At 31.9% G+C, this 19,547-nt stretch overlaps 1 long non-coding RNA gene across 4 annotated transcripts; it reads right to left on the reverse strand.

The window, feature by feature from the left end:
- Nucleotides 1–6,976: 6,976 nt before the first annotated feature.
- On the reverse strand, nt 6,977–12,373 carry LOC129290680 (uncharacterized). Of its 4 annotated transcripts, XR_008588500.1 has the most exons (4): nt 11,982–12,373; nt 10,991–11,076; nt 7,517–7,602; nt 6,977–7,172 (listed from the first exon to the last, which is right to left on the reverse strand). It is a non-coding gene; the product is annotated as an uncharacterized LOC129290680 (long non-coding RNA). The 4 variants fall into 4 exon arrangements; XR_008588498.1 differs by lacking the exon at nt 10,991–11,076; XR_008588497.1 differs by having other exon boundaries at nt 10,991–12,373.
- Between the last annotated feature and the right edge of the window lie 7,174 nt (nt 12,374–19,547).

The raw sequence follows: 19,547 nt of genomic DNA on the forward strand, positions 1-19,547 counted from the left end.
AATGGGACAGCATTTCCATGGACTTTATAACTGGGTTGCTAAGAACTCAGTCAAGGCATGATGCTATTTGGGTTATAGTCAATAGACTCATGAAATTGGCTCATTTTTTATTTATTCGGATTAGTGATTCTTTGAAAAAGTTGGAAAAGATCTATATCCGAGAAGTGGTGAGGCTACATGGTGTGCCAAAGAGTATAGTGTTTGATAGAGATTCAAGGTTTACATCTAAGTTCTAGCAGCTTTACAACGTGCCATAGGTACTAAATTGAGATTCAGTATAGCATATCATCCACAGACAGATGGACAAACAAAGCGGGCCATGTAGACTTTAGAGGATATGTTGAGAGCCTATGTATTAGAGTTGAAAGGTAGCTGGAATAGCCATCTCCCTTTAGCTAAGTTTGCTTATAATAATAGTTACCACTCTAATATACAAATGGGACCATATGAGGCATTGTGTAGGAGAAAGTGAGAGGAGTATGTTGGGACCTGATATTATGGATCAAACGACTTAAAAGATTGAGTTGATCAGGCAAAAGTTGTTGATAGCTCAGAGTAGCTAGAAGAGTTATGCAGGTAGGCATAAAAGGTCATTAGACTTTTTAGTGGGAGACCATATGTTTCTGAGAGTTACACTAGTAACGAGAATCGAGAGATCGATAAGATCCAAGAAATTGAAAATGTAGACATTGATTATAGAAGGGTCAAATTTTGATATATGTGTATGATTGAGATAAATTATGGTCAATCAGGTGTATTAGGTCTTTTTGAACTTGATTCAAGGCCTTGTGTGGTCTAATGAGAGAAAAGGATCAATTTGAGTGCTTGGGTGTGCAAAATTTTTAGAAAAAGTGATTTTTTGCACCCGGATGTCTAAATTTTGATTGGACTATTAGATCGTGTCTAAACCTATCTCATTAGTTAGCTTATGAGTTAAGCTACGTGTGGCCGCTTGAATCACTCTAATCGGATGCTACATGTGAAAATGGCACACACTGGAAGTTCATCATTTTTGCTATCAAAATGACAGTAAAAAATCAGACAGGCACGCCAACGCATGGTGTCACATGCTGTGGTGCATGACACAAAAAAGTTGAGCGTGTGTCTCTGTACCACATGCTGTAGTGCACGTATTGCATGTCATGATGTACGGACCAAATCCTAATCTTATTTTGTGATGAAAATGCACTCAATTGAGATAGGAATGCTGGTGGGTTATGTCCACTACGTATTAGAGTAATGTGCAAATTATTTCTGCTGTGTCTTTCTCTAATGAATTATGATTTTGTGAAATGAGTCTTGGGTCTAAGCTTTTCAAATAAAATATTTTTTTACTGCTTGTATTGTGAATGATGTAGTAACACCGTAATCTTCTCCTATATTGAGTAGATATAAGAGGAGTTTATACTTTTTGCACCCGAATATCCAAATTTTGATTGGATTATTAGATCATGTCCAAACCTATCTCATTAGTTAGCTTATGAGATAAGCTTTGTGTGGGCACTTGAATCACTCCGATCGAATGTCGTATATAAAAACAACGCACACCAAAATTTCATCATTTTGCTGTCAAAATGATGGCAAAAATTTCAAACAGGCATGTCACAACGCATAGTGTCACATACTGTGGTGCATGACACAAAAAGTTTGAGCATATGGCTCTGTGCCACATGCTGCAGCCCATGTATTGCACATCACGGTGCAAGGCTTACTTTCCAACTTAATTTTTGTGACTTGAAATGCATGCAATTGAGATAGGAATACTCATAGGTTGTGTCCATTGTGCAATTATACCTATGTATTATCGTTTTTGATGATTTTGCGAAACAAGTCCTTGGTCAAAGCTTTTCAAATAAATTCTTTAATTACTGATTGGTGTGTTTAAGTGATGTTTATGTTAATCCTCTCCTGTATTGAGTGGATATAAAGGAGGGTTACATTCAAGACTTGAAGTGGTCTAATGGGATAAAAAATGAGAACTGAGTACTTAGGGTATAAGTTTTGAAAGAAAAAGTGTCTTTTTGTACACGAGGGTCTAATTTAGATCGAACCATTAGATCGAGTCCAAACTTGTTCTATTAGCTAGTATATTGGTTAAGCTTCGTGTGTGTGCTTGAATCACTCTAATTAGACATTGGATGTTGAAATGGCATGCGGCAGAAGTTTATCTTCCCAAGTATCATATGACAGTAGAGATTGCTGTCATATGTGCCACGATGCACAGTTTGCCAAGTTGCGGCATATGGCACAGACAAAAACAGAGCACGTTGCTCTATACTGCATGCTGCATCGTATATGGTACAAGCCACGGTCCATGGCCCTTTTTCAAGGTTGAGATGTGTCTTGCTAAGTCTTATGAATGTGTTTGCACTTTCACTAGCCCTTTTATTTGAATATATATTTTAAGAAGTCATGAACTCATGATTTGAAAATAAATAGAAGGCTATTACTTTGATTTTGATTTATTGATTGTGTGATTTTTGAATGGTAAAGCTCGGATTAAGTTGAGACTTTATAGTTTGGTATCAGTCTTCTTTAGTTTTGGTCTCTTTGTGCATTGCATGACATTAGTTGGCAACTTATATAAATTTATTACTCTTTTTCGGCCTTTAACCACCTATTTACTAACTATTTTCTACCTTTAGTCTAAAGGAGGGGAGAAGGGTATATGAAGCTACAGTTATCCTATAGTAGCTATGAGGACATGATAGAATTCCACGACACATACGGGATCAGAATGCCCAAGATGTGCAAGATTTGGAGGTACCGCCAGAACAACCCTAGGGTAATGACCCTATAATGGCACATATGCTGGAAGTAATGCTGGACATTCAGCGAAGACTAGTTGGCCATGATGCTCTCAATTGTAATACAGATCATGATCAGCCAAGGCTAGAGCAAAAGGCAAGGCTTGAGGTTGAAGGGAGAATAGAATATGAGCAACAACTTGGGATACAATTGAGTAGGACAGCAACCTCCCATGCATTAGGGAGTAGGCTAGTGACCGGTAGGGAAGATCAGGAGATTACGGTGGAACAAGTTTAGAGGACATCTTCACAGTTGAATTAGCTTACCTTTAATGGTAGTATGAGAGAGGGAGATGTGGAGAACTAGATTTAAAGAATGGAAACAATCTTTGAGGTTACTCCGTGTTCCTCTAAGCAAAAAGTGATATTACCCATAGTACAATTGATAGAAGATGCCCAACATTGGTGGCATTCATTTAAACCCTCTGGTGGTAGTCAGCTCAATTATGCAATAAAGCTATTATGACCAGCAATAGTAATTAAAGCATACAATTTAGAGGTGGAGAGAAGAAGTACAAATTGGAATAAAGCTAAAATAAAATCTTTCCTGAATATTAAAGACTTTGATCAAAGTTTAGGATCATGGTTTGTGATTGTGCATATCAAAAAAATTAGCTCTCCATAAAATTAAAAGTCAAATAGCAAAAATGAGCAGCCATCGATCAATAAAATTGAAGGAAAGAAGATGAAGGATGATCGCCTCTACTGCCAACTCCTTTCCCTTCTTTTCATTAAAAAGCCGTGCTCTCCCTCTGCTACGTCTCAACTATTTATAAATAAAACTTAATAATTTAATAAAATAACAAAACTATCCTAAATAACCCTAATTAAAAACTACAATAAAAAACCAAAATATATATAACTAAAATTTCTGCAATTTGATTCTTGACTTGATCTTTAAATATACCCATATTCTTCTTATCCAAAATAATTTCTATCAATATCTTTCAAATTAGATCCGGAGAATCTGCACAAATAAAATAAAATTAAGTAGCAAATGTGGAAAAATATCAACTATATCATTTATATTTTAAAACTCAAGATTTAGGTAGTTAAAATTCAAAAGTTGAGGATTAGCTAATAAAATCAAATAATATCCAATTAAACTCAATTAGCCTCAAATAAATATTTAAAAGTTTAAATTAAAAGGATAAAAATACATAAAATTGACATTTATCAACAAGTAGAATGTGTCATGTATTTTGCTTGTTTTGAGCCATATTTTTTTCATGATAAATAGGGAGAATGGAAAAAAAAAACCCAAAATATGCAAATGATAAAGAAGTACTGAAAAATGTGATAATAATACAGTGTAGTTTCTAATGACTTATCTGACATATTAGTTTTTAATGAAATGAAAAAATTGTCTCTAATTTAAAAATCTGAAGTATAATGAAATATGTGAAGGACAGTGACTACTTAAGATCATAGAGAGTGACAACTTCTCCTTAGCAAATAACTAAAACCTAAATGCAAATTAAAAGTACTTTACTGTTATTTTTTTTATCGGTAAATTGAAATATGTAGAGGACAATGACTACTAAAGAATAGGAAATGACAATTTTTATTGGACAAATGACTAAAAGCTAATAGTAAATTAGAATAATGAAAGGTGATTTGTTTGATAAAAGCATTTATTGATAAATAGTTCTTTTTTTTAATAAAAATTCTCACCATTCTTAATCTAAAATGACAAACAAATAAAAACTAAATTTAAATATATAAAGATAACAAAAAATGTAAAAAATAGGGATGAGATTTCACACTCAATTGAAAAGCAAAATTTTAAGACAACAATTAATGCTAATATTTTGCAAGAATCAAATTAACATTTACTTTGGACATCAATAACATTGTTAGTCATACTCTAATTAAATTACCAGTAATTATCATATATCGATCTTGAATTAGGTCCTTCTAGTTTATTTTATTGACCATTTAAATATATTAATCCCTAAGGTTAAAATTATTAATGAATGATTAACTTTTCAAAAACAAAAACACTTTTAGATTTTATAGACCAATTGATTTAAGGGAAAATTATGTACACTGGAGCATACTTGTTTACAAATAAGTCTATGAAATTTAGAAACCCCAGCCAGGTTCTTTGCGACCTAAGTGTAATTTAAAATTGTGGTGTAAAGACAATACTATCCTTACTTGTAATGCATGATTAGTTTAACTGTTGGATATGTGAAGTAATAGTTATAAAATGTTTAAGTGATAAATGTAAATTATTGATGTGAATAACCAGTGTTAAACTTTGTTAGTAACACATGATTGGTTTAACTATTAGATATGTAAAGTTACAGTCGTAAAATATTGAAATGAAAATTGTAAATTATTAATGAAGTAAGTGAAGTATGATCAATTTAATTATTAGATATGTGATTTTATAGTTATAAAACATTAAAGTGATAGTTATTAATTACTAATGAGGTAGTTATATATAATTAGTATTAAACTAATAATGCTAGATCAATTTAACTACTGGATATGTGAACTTATAGTTGTTAAAAGGTGAAGTGATTGTTGTAAATTATTGATGAATTAATTGTAAATTACTTGATTGGTGTAATGTATTTTTAATAGGGGTATTATTATCTTTGTACATTAATTTTAAATTATACTCAAGTCCCAAGAAATCTAACTGTGATTTTTGAATTTCACAAGACTTATTTTTATGTAAATCTTATCCATGAGATCTATATATAAGTTTCCCTTGATTTAGTACTTTTCGCCAAAAAACCAAAAAGAAAAATGGATAAATTAGCTTACTAGCGAAAAAAAGAAAAAAACTTGTACCCAACAAATATAGACCAAATTTTTGAAAATTTGGGAGTGTGGCCTATTCACATTGACATACAAAGGGTTTATCATTGAAAATTAAAAAATTTACAAGAGGTTTATCATTAATATATAAGGCATATCATTTACAAATATAATAAATTGGTCATAATACAAAATATAATAAATATTTGGTTATTTGCTTGGTTTGGTCTTGTTAAACGGGCTAGATCTGCAAAAGCCCCAAGAAAAATTTATCTAATACAATGTTTAATTTTTAAGAAAACTCTCTCTCTCTCTCTACACACACACACACACAAGTTATTTTAAAAACATAACCTAATTATATAAATCTTAAGTTATACAAATCATGTAATTAATTCTAAAGTTATATAATATTTTAATAAAAATATAAAAATTCTTAATTTTATTTTTTAAAAGACAAAATAAAAGAATTTAAACCCTTGGGATTAACATATTTAATTGATAAAACCATAAGGGTTTAATTAAGACAAAATAAAATATAAGGACTTCATTTAAACTTGAGAAAAAGTAGAGGGACCTGCAGATTAATTTTTCCATTATATTTTGAATTACGTGCTTAATTGAAGGAAAAAAAAATCATTACGTACTTAATTAAACGCATTAATTCCCTTTAAACCAACTCAGTTCCTCTTGCAATAATTATGGTTCTATATGCCAATATCGATCCACTGAACTTTTTCTTTCCCTATGTGTCTGTGAAAGAAAGTATAATTCTGATATATCCGCAAACTAATTTGATCAATTATTCGATTTGTGGGAGGAATAATAGATCATTTTCATTTAGGTTTAGGAGTAAATTACTATCCACTCTCGGAAGAAATGCATACCTAAATTATGGATATATTCTCTCTGAACATAACTATGATAAAATTAATTTTCAAGCCTTTATAATTTTTATCAATTTTAAATTGGGATCCTGTAATTTATTTTGTTTTACTCCATTCCTTGCAATTTGATCCACTAACTATATTAGTTTTTCAAGGTTAAAATTATTAATGAATGATTAACTTTTCAAAAACAAAAACACTTCTTTTGAAGTTTATAGAAAATTTAATTCAATACTTATTGCCAAAATAGAAAAAATGGTTTGCTACAATGTTTACAGTACTTTTTCTTAATTATTATAAATATTCTAAATGTATTAAAAAATTTTAGGGACATAATTTAATTATATATATTTTGAATTAAAAAAGTTATATAATTTTTTTAATAGACATGTAAAAGTTCTTAATTTTTTTCAAAAAAAAATTGAAGGATTTTAATTCAGTGATTAACAAATCTAATAGATTAAATTGTAATGACTTGATTAAAATAAAATGAATTATAAAGACTAGATTTAAAATTAAGAAAAATTATAATGACCTACACATTAGTTTTCTCAGTAACTACATAATTGCACAAGCTTCTATAAGTCTGAAGATTTGACAAAAGTACCCTAATAATAATATTGAAATCATTTAAGATAGTTTGGACATGTATAAAGAAGACCACCAGAGGCACCGATGAAGAGAGTGAAATTAATAATTTTGAGCCCTGTTAAGAAGAGCAGAAAAATATCAAAGAAAACACTTATCAAAGTTATTGTCAATGCCCTTTAGTTAACAAAATTCCTAAAAACTTGGCAAAAGTTAGAACATAATGGTGTCATACAATTTATGTAGCTGATTCTAACTAATGAGATAAGGTTTGTAGTTACTGCTATTTGCTGTAACCTAATAATTTCAATGATTTTCTATTTTTTTATTACAAAACTATCTACATTTAATTTAGAAAGAAAGACCAGATGGTAACAAAGTTTAAAAATTTCTTATATTAAGACGGATCGATCATGATATAACTGCAATCCTTTATTATTTAATTACGTAAATTGGACTCACATGGCGGTGCACGTGCTGCTCTCTTTATGTATGAGTATTAACTTTTCTTCACCAGATCATCCATTTCGCTAGCATCAGATCCCTAACTGTATAGAGGCAGAAAACACTAGATTTAATATTTGAATAGTAGCACTATAACATATATATATATATATATACATACATATACAGCAAGAGATCTTGATTGTTAATCAAGTAAGATTTTTGGCACACAAAAACTCATCGTCACAAGAAAAAATCCGTCAAAAGCTATTTTTGCAATAGAATCTGCCGTTTGCCAATTTGGTTGTGGCAAATCTTTTGCGTTAGATTTGCAAATTTTCTATCACAAAACAATGATGGATCAAGGACGGATTTGCAGTGCAATGATTTTTTTCACCGCTGCTAATTTTCTGTTTTTCTAAGCTACGGTATCCTAGTTAAGACCCAAACTAACCCGGATAGAGCCAGGACGATAGCTTTTCAGCAGAAGCTGTTGCTGCATTCTCAAAATTCGAACTTGAGACCTTTACAGGTATAACTATTTTACTAGTTGAACCAAAGGTCTCCGGTGGTTTTGTGTCTGTGTTATTAATTGTCAAGTTTTTCCCAATCTCTTATATATATATATATATATATATATAATTGTCTGTTGATTACTCACAGTCCGTGAGCTTTGAGCATCTGCCGTTGATTACCTCGCCAAAGCAGGTGCTGTCACGATAGTATTTCATGCTTTTTCTTTTAATCAGTGTGAGAATGTGGAATGAAAATTATGGCAAATCAAGGGAAGAAAGATAACAATATTTTCCCCCTAATAAACAGACAAAAATGGAGTATAGGGACAAGTGAGAACGTGCATACAAGTACCTGCTAAAAAGTACAAAACTCTGAGCAATAACAATCTTCAAAGGAGGAATCTTTTCACTAAAATATTTTCATGTCAATGGCCAAATTAAAGCGAAACAAATAATTTTATTGCATTTGTCTCTTTTTGATTATCAGAAGACCAGATGTGTTGAAAAGGGTATTGAAAAATCGAAAGGATTAATTATAGAAGTCAAGTCGTTCGGACCCGGCATCCACTTGGAAAACAAAAGACTCCAGTTTGGTGAAGTGGAATCAATTTTCCCCTCTTGGCCTGTGCGAGAAGGAATCATATGAAACGGTCCCCAAGTCACATGAATAACCAAAACAAAAAGGTCTTATTGTCATAGTGTACATTCTTATGGATATCAGTTTTTGTTTTGTTTGTCTGGTAAGTATGGAATTAATTCAATCAAATAAACAAACACTAGCACATGGAGCTATAGGGTTTTAGTAAGCTGATAATGATTGACGTTAAATTAATGGTTGTTTGCTGAACATAGAGAAACACATATATGACAACTTTACAGGTTATAACTAGGAAAGTTCAAGGAGACGAGGTTAGCTCCAGATCAGCAGAAATTTATGATTTGGAAGATTCAATGTTGGCAGAATAAATTAGTCAGTTGGGCATCTGATTTAAATTGTTCAGATCATATTTTGACAGGCAGCTTATTTTTTTAAAAAGTAAATAATGAAATAAGAAATAATAAAACACTGAACCATTCAAAAATGATTTAAATGGTCAAGATCTGGTGTTCACTTCTTAAATAGGAGATTAATATATAGCAGATCCATTTGCTTGTTGACAGTCAAACCCTTCTTTCTTTGTTATTAATCAAACAACTTAATTATCTGATTTTAAATTAAATATGAAATTTGCAAGTATAGAACGAGATCAATTGGCATTTATTAGGTTTCAAATATTTTCTCATATTTACAGATAATTACCAATTACAAAAAAGGGAAAATATCACCCAAAGACCCCTACAGCCTTTTGATATTAAAGAAATACCTTGTAATTTTGAAATATCACTGCACCCCTAGGACTAAACTAAAAATGAGATTTAGATAAGAAAAACCTGATTACCCCTGTCACTAATATCCTACAAGTTGTAATTGACATTGTCTATATGTCACGCCCTAAAAATTAGACATGACCGGCATGAGATATATACATAAACATATATCCCTTAAGCCTTGATTAAGGAAACTTTAATTCATTCAAAATAGGATAAGAAATCATTGTAACATTTTTTTTAAATAAAATAAAATAAAATAAAAGATTCTTAATTTTTTTTTTTAACAAAACCTCCTCGTAAACATAGAACCTCAAAAAATATTTCATCCCAATCTATGACATCAACTCAACAAAAGAGAGCTCCTCTCCTCAACAACAATCAAACAGCACAATATAAAATTAGGACTCTAATTATAATCTATGTGGAGCACCTAAAACATTATTTATAAAAATATAATATATAAATTATGAATTTACATCAAAATAGAAATTAACCAAAATGGTGTCTCAACTTCAGTCCCGAAGTAAATGCCTTCAAGGATCTAATGGAGGTACAAGGTCCGCTATGCTATCTGAGACCAAAAATATTTTTCAGTGAATAACGTCCCAACAATAAATAACTGAATATAAAAAATTAAACAATTATTTAAGTTAAAGAAGCAACGATTTTTATAAAAATTTAATAAACTTCAAAATAAAATGATTCTATAAAATTTTAAATAAAATCTCGAACAGTTAAAATCTCATAATAAATATTATTATCACTTGATTACAAGTAAGCAAATAACAAAATCAATAATTATAAATAATTCACTATTTAAAACCAGTGGGATGTAAGATTATCAAATAATCAAATTCATATAATAGGGACTTATCAGAACCATTAACAAACGTGGACACACAGTCCACGAGGGTAAATAACCAAACGCGGCTCTCGCCACGAAAACAAACGTGGACACACAGTCCACGAGGGTAAATAACCAAACGCGGCTCTCGCCACGAAAACAAACGTGGACACACAGTCCACGAGGGTACGTAATCAAACGCAGCCGAAGCCACAAAACAAACGTGAGTATGATGCTCACGAATAACCATCCCTCCGTTCCACATGCGTTGGCCATCGCACGGGGCTAGCACCTCCTATACACACCTTGCTAGCTAGGTGTACCATGGCGCGCCAAGGGCTAACGGAACTGCCGTTAGCAACCAGTGTTCTGTATAAAGCCCCCTTAAAATTCATTTTTTTCAAACATGCGAGAAAATCATCACCTTCAAAATAAACTTTTCTCTTCTCAATATCAAACTCGCATGAAGTGTTTAAAATATCAATCCTTTAAAGTATGAAGATTCACAACTAATGTTCCATAAATATCTTCACCCATTTCCATGATTGTCTTTATTGAATAAAAAAGTACTAGAATTTACAAAAGCATTTCTGCCAATCTTATAAGTATAAATCATGATAACTTCAAGAACTAAAGAAATTTAATCAACAATATTACTCAATGCTAGAGTGGCATATATTAATGACGGTAAATTATTGAAAATAATAGTTGATAAAAGGAAATTTTCAAATATATAAATTTATTGGGACGTTATCCACTTACCTGCAACATCTCCAAGCGCAAAATTTACCCTTTAAAGCTTCAATCCTTCCTTATTACCTTAATCAAGAATTTCTTTCTCTAAATCCCTATTCAATAATACAAAATTTAGTGACCTCTGCTCAAATTTAATAAACCCTCCTCTCCTAACATCATAGTCACTAAGTTCTTAAACCAATCCAATCGCTGCCTTTAATCAATCAATCCTTTCAATATTATACATACACATGTCACACTTCACAACTAGGCCAAATCAATTCAGGAAGTAGAATAGATAAATCTTAACTCCAATATTATTTTTCAAATATTGCCTCAAATATTGTACTAACTACATATAACCTCCATAATCATTAGTATTGCTTGCAATATACCAGTCAAACTCACAATAGTTTCATAATTGGCATTCTTCACAAAATTGAAGTTTCTTTTATAAATAATTAGCACCCAAGCCAAGTATGACTTCAAAAAGGTTAGTAAAAATTTTAGAAAATTATAACTAAACAAAACTCCTCCTAATAGGCATTTTATCAAACACCTCATAAGCATTAACACTAAAACTAATAATCCAAGGTTTTTTTTTTCCATTCCAATAACTTCCTCAGTACCTCAATACCAATTTTAAGTTCAACAACTTCCCAATTAAGCTCAAAGATAGTTAAATCAATTTATTCTTCCAGTGGAACCAATGTAAGTAAGAGAAATTAGCTACCAAAAACCATATTCTTAAGCTTAAATCTTGAATATGATCAGACTCCCTTCTACTACTCCAATCACACACAGCTACAACGAGAAAGAAATAAAAATCTCCAGCCATCACAGAACATCAACAACGCAGAAAGAAAGGGAAGAAAGTCATGAGCTGTACAGGGGAGAAGGGATTCGATGCAAACAAGCTACAACACAGTCAAAGGAGGAAGATTTTTGTCACTCCCCAGTCACAAGCCACGAACGAACAAGGTAAAAAAACAAGAAAGAAGATGATCTGAGTACTCACCTCCACACGGACAGCAAAAAAAAAAACACGAACAGAGGAGGAGAAAGAAAGGGTCGACGGAACAGGGGAGAAGACGACAGCCACTCACCAGCCTCCCTTTCATGAATCAGACCTCCAAAACTGTTAGACCAGTTCCTTGCGTGCTCACGATTCTTGAACGGAAAGAATGGAGGAGGAGAAAGAGGGTCCGACAACACCCACGACTGAAATGATCTGAGGATCAGCGATGAAATAGGATCCCGAGACCTGCTATCCGAATCTCATCTCTTGCTTGCACGGCTAGTGACCTTAAAAATGATAGAGAAAGGATGGAAAGTCGGATAATGGACGAGGACTCCCTCTCTCTCGCTGAATCTAGAATTTTCGACCATAGAGGAAAAGAGATATGTCGGTTAAAAAGAATGCTATTGCTCTCTGTTTTCCGCACGAAGGAGAGAAGAAAATATGAATATAAGAACAATCGAGAAAATTGCAAGAAAGGCCACAGGGAAAATTACAAAATGAGGCTCAAAATTTTTTTTTATAATTTAAAACAAAATAAAATCAAACTTTTTTTTAGTAGAATTCAAACCTTAAAACTTCAAAAAAAAATTACTAGCATAAGTTTCCTTAAATCACCACTTTTCATTTAAAAAAACTAATTTAAATAAAATATAAATTGAGAGAATATATATATATATATATTTGAAATTTTAAGGTTATTACACTATATATATATTGATAGTCACTTGTTAATTATGTATAGTAACTTGCAAAAAATCTGAATACATTGTTATATTTATATAAAAGTTAAGACTTGTAAAATCAAACCAAGCCTATCAATTTTTGTAACTTGTTCATGAATGAATGTCCACTCATTAATTACATCTATGGTAACTTGTCAGTATCCAAATCTTTTTTGTTTATACAAGATCAAACACTTGTACAATTAAATTAGGCTTGTCAGCTTTGTAACTTGTTCATGGATGAATGTCTTGCCTCTTTGCCACTTCATAGAGCATTTTGGCCAAACGCTCATTTGTGACAGCCTTTGATGGACAAGGTGTAGGTATTTCAAATTCAAACTAAGAAGGCTCTTCCATCTTTCTCTTTCCCTTCTTCTTTTCTTTCCTCTTTGCCTCAACCACAACCTCTTCATTAGCTTCTTTATCCAAAATCCAATCCTTGCCTTCCAAATGCATCTTAATCTTTAGCAAAACAACCTTATTGAATTCTTTTGTGTCCTCTTCCTTACCCTCCACATACTTGGTGTGATACCTCTTAAATATTTTGGATACAATGGGGGGGTTTACAATAACAATCTTTCCACCTTATCAGTAGCCCACTCCATTTAGTGAAGAATGAAATCACATAAATCGAATTTCTTACCCTTGATCATCATAGTCATTATCTCAAGCTCTGCCTCTCTCAGCACACTAAAAGCAGTACTCTATTTACAATGAATCTTGCCACAATATAGGCAAGAATTTAGTGCTTGAATGGTAGTGAGGTTGGTCTAAAAATATGCCGCTTCTTCACTTCCTCAAGCACTGTCATGCCCCAAAAAAAAAGGGTCACTGGCACAGGATTTGAACCATATCACATATCCCTTAAGCCCAAAATTAAAACATCTTTTCATTTTAAAACATAATGTAAAATTGTATTGAAAATTATGACATACTTCATCAAAAAATCATTATAATAAAAGTTTTAATATTTGTAGAAATTTTACAGCACAATATTTTACATAAAATATAGTATCAATCAGGAGCTCAACTCCTTCCAACTAGTAGACCACATATATTAAAGTAAAAACCTAACTATAGGCTACGTGGAGCACCTAATCTTACTTCCAAAATAAAATACATGAATTCTAATATTTAAATGAAAAGGAGATAATGCTAAGCAAAATTCCACTTGGAATAGTTGTACACCATTCAGAGGTCAGTAGTAGAATCAGCATTAGCTAATGAATCTGAGACCAAAATCAATTTTTAGAGAATAGCATCCCAATAATAAATAATTAAATATGTATAAAAAGAAAGTTAATATAATTATGTGTGGTAGAGATAACAATTTTCGCATTCAAATATTTAATAAACTTTAGCATAAAAGGGCTCTATGTAATTTTAAATAAAATCTTAATTCATTAAAGTATCATATCAAACATCATTATCATGCAATTTCAATAAAGTAAATAACCGCATTAAATAATTATAAATATGTCACTAATCAAAAATAATAAAAAATAGATCAATCAAATAATTAAAAACTCATAATTTTAGAGACTTATCAGAACAAGTAACAAACATGGACACACAGTCCACAAGGATAAATAACTAAATGCTGCTTATGCCATGAAAACAAACGGGGACACAATCTACAAGGGTAAGTAATCAAATGCAACTTGAGTTATAAAACAAACGTGGATACATGGTCCACCAAGGTAATGCTAACCAAACATGGCTCAGAGTCACAAAATCAAACATGGCTATTAGACCCGTAAATAACAAACATGAGAAGAAGGCTCATGAAATTCAAACTAGCTAGTTATTAACCAAGGCACTAGGGGCTAATGGAATTACCACTAGCAACCGGTGTTCTGTATAAAGTCCATTTCAAACCCAATTTTAAACATGTGATTAAATAATCACTATTAAATAAAATTTTCATTTTCAATGTCGAACTTACATGAATCGTTTTCTATATCAATCCAATATATGATAGAATGAAATCTCATAATCAAAATCCAAACTTATATTTATTGATTGATTAAATTTTCAAAACTGATTATCCAATAAAATGTACTATTTTATTAATTTCACAAAAGAAAAAAGTGTAGTCAACAAATTATCCAATAATCACATCATTATTATTAAAATGATTTGTATAAAAATGTAATGTTTTAGTAAAGAAAATTTTTTTATTAGAAAGTCAGTTGGGACACTATCCACTTACCTGAAATTTTTAGAATTCAAATATTTCCTCTCAACTTTAATCAAATTTCTCCTCTTCCAAACACCCTATAAATCATATTAAAATTTTATTCAACTCTCAGTTAGTTCAACAATTTCTTTTCAACATTCTCATTGATAATTAACTATAATAAATTTGAAACTTTATAACTAAGGCTTTAAATTTTTTTAAAAATATTCCTCATTAGCATTTTGTCAAATCACCAAATATATATCATTTACAATCCATTCATAATAAAAAAAGCTCCAACGTTCAAATATTTCATCAACAAACTATCCATCTCCAAGATTTCAAATAATCACATTGTTAATTTCATAGTTAAATATCCTTGTAGCATCCAAATTAAAATTCATACTTCCCATAAGAATTAATGAAACTCCATTAACATTCAAAAAGAAGAGAGAAAAAACCAAGTTCCATTTCTTCTAACAAGCATTTCAACAAACATCTTATAGTCATCATTCTTCACGTTTCATATCTCATCTCTTCTAACTTTATCCTAACAAAATCTTCTCTATCAACCATTTAAACAAAATGAATTTAACTCAAAAATTATGATCATATGTATATCTTTATCAAGCATAAAGATGAATTTTTAGCTCAAATTTGATTTCTTTTATATAGCATGACAACAACATAACTTAATAGAGAGATTTGCAATTTCAATAATGTTAATCACACTTCACACGCACTTGTTAATTAAGGGGAGAAGAGATCAAAGCAACTCATTTTTAAATGAACCAGAGACGCACAAAGAGGGAGAAGAAGCAAAACCTCAGCTAAATAGGAGGAGGATTCAGCAACAGACCTCTAACAAGCAATTCAAAATCTTACATGCTCCCCTTCCCATGAATTGACTTAGATCACATTAATGAAAACTAGAAGGAACAAGAGGCTTTATATCATGAATCTTTGGAAAAATGGGTAGAGAAAATAATGAAAAATCAAAGAAAGAACTCACAATAGTGGTGAGCTAAATGGCAATAGACTTTCTAGCGACGATGGCTCACACAAACAACATGATCGGTGACTAGGAAGGGAGAAGGCAAAATCAATAGATGGTATGGAAAGGGTTTTGTGCTTAGCTCTCCAACTCTTTCTCTCTACTCAGAACATAGGAAGAAGACAAGAAAAGAGAGTAAAAAAAATCTAGTTGAGATACGAGCATTTTGGTAACTACATAAGGTATAAAAACAAAAATGAAACTCCTGATGGCCTTACTCAGATTTGAACCTGGGACCAAGTGGGAGGATATTTACACAGCTTCCACTACACTAATACTCCTTCTTGTCATAATTATCCCAAAATTAATATGACTACAATTAAAGCAAAATATTATATATTAAATTTTTACTTAAAATTCCTAGGTTATTACATTCTCCCTCTTAAGAAATTTGGTCCTCTGAATTTAAATTTATGCTTACCTCAATCGTCAAATAGGTATAGATACTTAGCATGCATGTCAACTTCAACTTCCCTTGTAGCTTCCTTTTGAGAATGGCTATGCCACAACACTTTCAACGAAGTAATTTCTTTCGACCATAACTTCCTTACTTGTCTACCCAAAACAGTCACTGAAACTTCTTCGCATGATAAATCTAGGTCTATTTGAATCCCTTAAGTTTCTATCACATGAAAAGGGTTATATGAGTATTCCTGTAGCATTCATACTTGAACATTAGAAGAATACTAGACAATTTAGGAGGTAGTGCCAAACAATAGGCAGCTGCACCAATTCTTTCTAAAATTTCAAATGGATAAATAAACCTTCTTGCCTTTCTTTTTGAATCTCATTACCCCTTTTATCACAGATACCTTAAGAAATACTTTATCTCTGACCATCAATTCTAACTTTCGATGTCGGTTATCAATATAAGACTTCTGTTGACTTTAGGTTGTTATTAATCTTTCTTTAATTATTTTCATTTTTTCAATAGCATCTTGTACCATATCCGGTCCCAAAAGCTTAGTATCACCAACATCAAACCATCCAATAGGAGATCTACATTTCCTGCCATAAAGCATTTCATACAAAGCCATTTGAATTCTGGCTTGATAACTGTTATTAGAAGAAAACTCCACCAATACTAAATAGTGATCCTAACAACCACCAAAATCTAAAATACAAGATCTTAACATATCTTCTAGAATTTTGAATAGTTCTCTCAAACTGATCATCTGTTTGTAGGTGAAAAGAGGTACTAAGATACAGTCAAGTGCCCAAGGCCTCTTAAAATGATCTCTAGAATTAGGAAGTAAATTGAGGACCTTTATCAAAAATTATTAACACTAGAACTCTGTGTAATTGAACAATCTCATTAATATACACTTTAACATACTTGTCAACTTTATAAGTTATCTTCACTAGAATAAAATGAGTTGATTTAGTCAATCTATCAATGATAACCTAAATAGAATCGTATCCTTTCATAGTAAGAGGTAACCTAGTAATAAAGTCCATTATGATATTCTCCCATTTCCACTCTAGTATGTCTAATCATTGATGCAATTATGCTAACATGAAACAAAATTTGCTACATCCTTTTTCATTCTATCCTACCAATAAAGTTGTTTTAGATCTTAATGCATCTTTGTTGCTCTTGTATGAACAGTATATGTAAAGTGATAAGCCTTGTAACATTCTGAATTTCAATCCCAGGAACTAGTTTTTAATCAAGGGTAAATTAGTAATTAGGGAATTGATTGTGATTTGGATATTGAGTTGATGTTTTGTATTGGTTGGGTGTTGTATTGATAAGATCAAAGGGTAAGAAGACAATCCAAGATAGAACGCACGAGCACAAATGAGATTGAACTTACTGTGCCACGCATCACGGTGGAGGTTGCATGCGCTACAGCATATAGTGTAGAATTTTTACTTAAAGCCTAAGTTAGATCATGAAATCAGAATGAGAAGAAGGGGAAAACTTACACGAGAGGTGAGAAAGCTTGGGATTTACTAGGGTAAGCCATAACTTGAGGTTTGAAATTTGCTTCGATTAGTAACTTGCCAGGTAACTAATGCATAGCCCTATGCTTCAATTCTACCCCTTTTTTATTGAATTTCATTGATTGAGAAATTGAATCATGAGATTTTGAGGTATTATAATATAAAAGAAAGGGTTAAAACAGGATATCAAATACAGAACTAAGATTTGTAACTTGTATGGAGTTGAATGGTTAAGCTTTAAGCATTTAGGCTCAAAATGGCCTAAAAGTTAGGTTAATAGTGAGATTTTGGTGGATGAATATGTTAGAAAGTTGTTATGGATGTTTGAGTGGCCTATAGGGCTAATGACTATGAATAATTGATAAGTGGATTGAAAAAGGTTCAATTGAACTATTTTATGCATTAAGGGGTTCGGTTTAGCTAAACTAATGCTTATAAAATGTGTTGAAGATTGCTGAGGGTACTGTACTATGTAGATTGAGCATTTGTGAAGTTGCTCATGAGAATCTGCACCTTAGGAGATTAGTGTGGTTGGTAACCCTTAGTAGCAAGGGTTAAAGGTAACTGGAGTAACCCTTTTACTTATTTGTTTGTGAAATTATTTATAAGTATTTTGATATAACTATGTGCATTATATTGTGAACTAATAAAGTAGCAACATTGTGAAAGTATATACATGCGGTGTGTGAGTATTCATTAAAATGAATTTAGATGGCACGTGCAATGACTTGCATCGCATCCGCAAGATATACCCTGGATTATGGTAGAGGGAAACGCAGCCCTACTGTGAGGAGGTCTAGGGAGTCTTGATAATCCAGAGCATATAGTTTGACTCCACCAGGATGAACCTAGGAGAAGAGATCCTGATGATCCAGAGTGTAGAGCTTGACTCCACCACAATGAACCTAGGATATTAAATGATCCATGAGATTATCTTAGACTAGGGTAGGGGGCCATGGTCTTACTCTATATATGGCTAGGAAGTCCTAATGATCCAAAGTGTAGAACTTGACTCTACCATGACAGACCTAGGAGACCACCCATATGAAAATGACTTGGTCTGAGTAGTGATATGGTGGGCCTTGTTCCTTGTGAATAGAGGGGATGGTTCAGGTATAAAGTTTACTCTACTAGGGGCAACCAAGACTGCATTGCATGAGCATAATGAGATTGATGAGAATGAATTCCTATATATGCATATGTTACTTTTTTATGACTATACATGCTATTTTATCACTTGTTTATAATTTTGCTTACTAACCGATAATTGGGGTTACCTTTGAGTTACTGGGATGTATGTATCACTCTATTACTTTTGAATGCAGGTGAAGAGAGCTTAAGAAGGCCGGGAAAGGAAGCAAGGAAAGAGTAGCCTCAATTGGTAGCAGTATGACTACCATTTGAATGAAATGAATGTATAAAGTTATTTATTGAGTTAAGTTGCCAACTAGGATGCATAAGTAATTGTATGTTGAACTATGATGAGAACATGCTTGTATGTATATTATGTTGTATTATGCTGAGGGTGCCCTAGTGGAGGGTACAAAGGTAGGCTTAAATGCAAATCAAGTAAGTATGTGTGTGTTGTAACTTGTTCCACTGTGTGATTATGTGATGATATGTGTTGATTACGAAATGAATGTGAATTGTGTTGTGATATG

The sequence above is a fragment of the Prosopis cineraria genome, unplaced genomic scaffold (assembly GCF_029017545.1).
Source record: "Prosopis cineraria cultivar Desert tree isolate PC_DT_omini unplaced genomic scaffold, ASM2901754v1 PC13, whole genome shotgun sequence".
Taxonomy (NCBI): domain Eukaryota; kingdom Viridiplantae; phylum Streptophyta; class Magnoliopsida; order Fabales; family Fabaceae; genus Prosopis; species Prosopis cineraria.